Raw genomic sequence first — 4,122 nt, 5'->3', positions numbered from 1 at the left:
TCTCCACATAAATAGAGGGAGTTCATTTTTTTCTGTCATAACTATTATGCTCAACTGGGCCGAAAATTGTCCAGCCCAGTCCTGCCTGGGCCTTAGGCCCGTTGGACAGCGGCTCGAGCACCGCCTGCCATTAGATGTTGATCTGATGGTGGGGAGCGCGCGCGTCTGGAATAAAGCAGACACTTCCTCCGGAAACCCTAGCCTCCTCCCACTCGATCCCCTCCCCCACCGAAAACCCTAGCCTCCTGCCACTCGATCCCCTCTCATTCTCTCTCCCTCTCCCCCGGCGCCTCCTCCACATCAGATCGAGCGCGCCGCCCGCTCCCTCTCGCTTTCGCTTTTGCTTTCGTTCGAATTCGGACGGACGCCAACGCCATCGATGGAGGAGGGGAGCAGCGAGGCCATCCAAGACGGCAGGGCCATGTCCGCCTCGTCGGTGGGGACGGAGACGGTGCCACAGCAGCAAGATGGTGAGGGGCGCACCGGCCAGCGCGTGGGGCTCTACGTCCGTGGCACCATCCTCGGATACAAGAGGTGAGTAGCTCCCTCTGCCGGCGTGGCTCTGCTCCTTCTCCCTCGCGTGGGATCTAAATGCGTGCTCTTGGTTGGGCACGCAGATACAGGCAGATCCAAGTGAACACCAGAGAGGACATGTTCTGGTACGGTGGCAAGATGATGGCCTATGTCTACAAGGCCAAGACCAAGGCAACAACACCAACTACCACTGCATCTGGGCCAAGGTCTCCCGCCCCCACGGAAACACTGGTGTCGTCCGCGCAAGTTCACCCCAGCCGAGGCCATGGTGAGTTGTTCGGTCGAACTTCTCCAGTGGACATAGGCCATGGGGTCTGTTTCGGTGGCATGCCTGCTGCTCTTTGATGTACTGACTTGTGTTGCCTGCTGAGTGCTGACGGTGTTTCGTGGGATTGATTAATATCTCGCCGGTTGTTTTTTGCTTCTTTAGGGGATTAATCTAGATCCTCGAGGTCGTTGGCGGCGGCGGCCCTCCCTGACGTCTCCAGCTGCACCGGCTCGTCAGAGGCCGCGAAGAGCGGACGCAGAGATGCACCACACGCCCGACTTCTTGGTATAATGCAATTATTAGGTTCATTTTGTTTCACGCCATTTCATCTATCTAGCTGCACATCGTGCATGGTATCTAGCAATGTAACCCCTTTCCATGTGTCCTTTCACATCATCTAGTTAGTGAGACAAGAGGTGGAGAAGCATAACAATAAAAAAGTCCAGTCAATCTCCTAAGATACACTACAATATGTCATGTCAGTATACAACCCCAACATGCAACATGCAGTAGCCCAGGGGGGCTGTCTGTATGCTCCATCACATGGCCACCCTAAGAAAATGCAGAGAACACACTTCCAGACTAATCAATCATGCATGCCCGTATCATTTGCTTTGCTTAATTTTTCTCAGTTTAGCTTACGAATCTCTTGTCTGTGTATTTTTTGCTTCCAGAAGGGATCTGGATAGGTTGCAACTGGGAGTAAAATATGCATCTGAACTGATAGTGCGAAAATCGACGACCAAGATCCACTTCAGCTTGGTAGTGACCTGTGAGAGATCTGTGGTGGTAAGCGGCACGTGTCTGATCCCTGGGCATCGGTTCATTTCTGATGTTTGATCCTGGCCGTCGGTTGCTTGTCGGGATGGCGGATTATTTTCGGTTGTTATGGTAGGGAACCCCTTCGTCCCTATCTACAAAGGCCATGCATTAGATACACTTTGATGCTATTTCTAGCATGAATTTTTATTTCAGACATAAAACTAAAATTCTGAATAACTAATTTTTTATTATTTCCGATCCGATTCGCCCGCTTGGATTCGATTCCTATGCATGCTTGTGTACCTAAAAATTCTGTACACTTGTTGTTGTTGTTGTTGACCGTGCAGTCTAAAAAACAACACTCTCATTATAGTGTACTTGGTTGTGTATGTGATGATTGCAGTGACGATCTTTGACATTTGAAAGATAAATGGCATGTTCCTCGTTCTCACTTTTGAGTAGTTGTGATATTGCGTTAAAGAGTCATTTCTCATTTGTTCTATTAAAGTTGTCTACACTCTTCCCAAGAGATGTTGTTTCTTATTATTCATACTTAAATGGCTTAAAGTTGTAGCAGCTGTGAATACTTAAATGCGAAACCTTATGAGAGCTACTGCCACTTTGAGCTGCTGCAACTGCTCTCAGTTTAATAATTTTAACTCTTCTAGCATTTTCAAGTATGCACAGTGTATTAGTGTATCATCATCTGTGTTGTTTGATTTATATATGGTGCTGATGGTCTTGCTCACCCTGTGTCTACCTACTACCTGCAGATCAACGAGTCTCTGGCTCGTGACCTGATGGAGAGGGGACTCATCACTCGTACTCATCACTCATCAGGATGGTGTCAATATTGTGGGAACTGTTCTAGTGCCTGATCTGTATCCCAATTCAGGCTCCAAATGCGCCCCATTTACTTCACCTCTAGAATATCTCTTTGCTGCCTTTGTGGAATAGTAACATATGAATTGTCATACCTGCTTAAATCTTAGTCGCTACATGCTAGTAGGAGATTATTTACCAATTCTATCTTCTGGGATTAAAACAAATCGATGACGGAGTTGCAGCAAACAGATTTTACCAGTTCTGTCTTCTGTTTCAAAACAAATCCACAACAATTTTCCAATGACAGTAGTAGCAAACTGATTTTTATCAATATTGTGCAAATTGCTCCGAAGTAGAAGTTGCTATTCCTTTTCCTTAAGTTAGTTGTGCATTTATAAACCTATTTGAACTTTTCTAGTTCTTCAATGTATCCATCCATAAATGTTGTATATAGATTGTTTTGGAATGTGTTTTTTTGTTAGCTTATGTCATGCATCACAAATGGTATCAAGTTCCAGTTTTAGTTTTGTTGTTGTTAACCTCTAAAATCCTTGTCTATAATCCTTATCAGCATATAATTAAGTATATGAATGAATACTTTTGAGTATCTGAAACTAGATGTTTTGTTGCTCATAGTAATTAAAAGGAGTGGCCAGTTTCTCATCACACACTGTTATTATCACTTCATGGCTTGATCTGTTGTGTAAGGCTGCTGTAGGTGCTGAACTGTGATCATTTTTTATGGCTCACATGCATGCTACGTGTTTGCTGACTTGGCATGACGTGCACAGAAACTCCAGGGCATTCATACTGAATAGCACTTCTTAATTTTCATGCAGACTTGCCCTAGCTCTTCTTAATTTTCATGCATGTTTCTTTCCGGACTTAAATCTTACTAAATAGCACCCCATCACTTGGTGCTATTGTTATTCATCCTATATCCTCGCTGTTTTGTTTTCTTATTGGCAGATATTTTGCCTAAATTCAAGATGTAAGAAGATGTTCAAAGAAGCGCCAAGACATTTTTGTAGACCAAGCTAGCTAATAACAGCTGGGTTTTTTGGGCATTGTGAACTCCAGAATTTCTTGTATCTTCTTTGTTTTTGAATGAAATGTTGTATGTTTCAGAATTACAAATTCTGCTTCATATGAAATAGTAATCATGTATGTGATTTGAAAATGTGTGCAATGGAAACATGACTCATGCGACCCACTTATCAAAATAATTTGAGCACATTTGAAATTTCTGACGTGTGGGACCAGTGTATGATATTATGATATTTGGGACAAATGTAAAACAGTGGAAAATAAAATGGCAAAAAATAAAAGATATGCTTTTAAAGGCCGCATCTAGAAATAAAAAGGCCGAATTGCTGGGCTAGGCCCATGTAGCTAGCAAAAATTAATAGGAAAAATAAATATTAAAAAGGCCGAATTGTTGGGCTAGGCCCATGTAGAAAACTGAATTGGACCGGGCTGATTCTCGTGCCACATCAGCTTGCCATGTTGGATGCCTACATGGCATGGGGAGGCTGTTAGTGACCAAAAATTTGGTCAAAGAACCAACGACCTTTTGCATATCAGAAAGAAGGTCGTTAATTTCAGTTTACGACCGCCAGCTTTTGACCTTCTGTTTTTGGTCACAAAAAGGTCGCAAATGAAAAACTATGACCTTTCAGGGACCAATAGTGAGGGTCACAAGTTGACATATTTCTTGTAGTGAGCCATCTAGC

At 43.8% G+C, this 4,122-nt stretch overlaps 1 pseudogene; it reads left to right on the top strand.

Moving 5' to 3' along the window:
* The first annotated feature begins 379 nt into the window (after window positions 1-379).
* LOC125547005 lies at window positions 380-806 on the top strand (annotated as a pseudogene).
* Window positions 807-4,122: the final 3,316 nt, after the last annotated feature.

Source organism: Triticum urartu, chromosome 3, assembly GCF_003073215.2.
Source record: "Triticum urartu cultivar G1812 chromosome 3, Tu2.1, whole genome shotgun sequence".
Lineage (NCBI taxonomy): Eukaryota > Viridiplantae > Streptophyta > Magnoliopsida > Poales > Poaceae > Triticum > Triticum urartu.
This window is presented reverse-complemented; position numbering and strand designations above follow the sequence as displayed.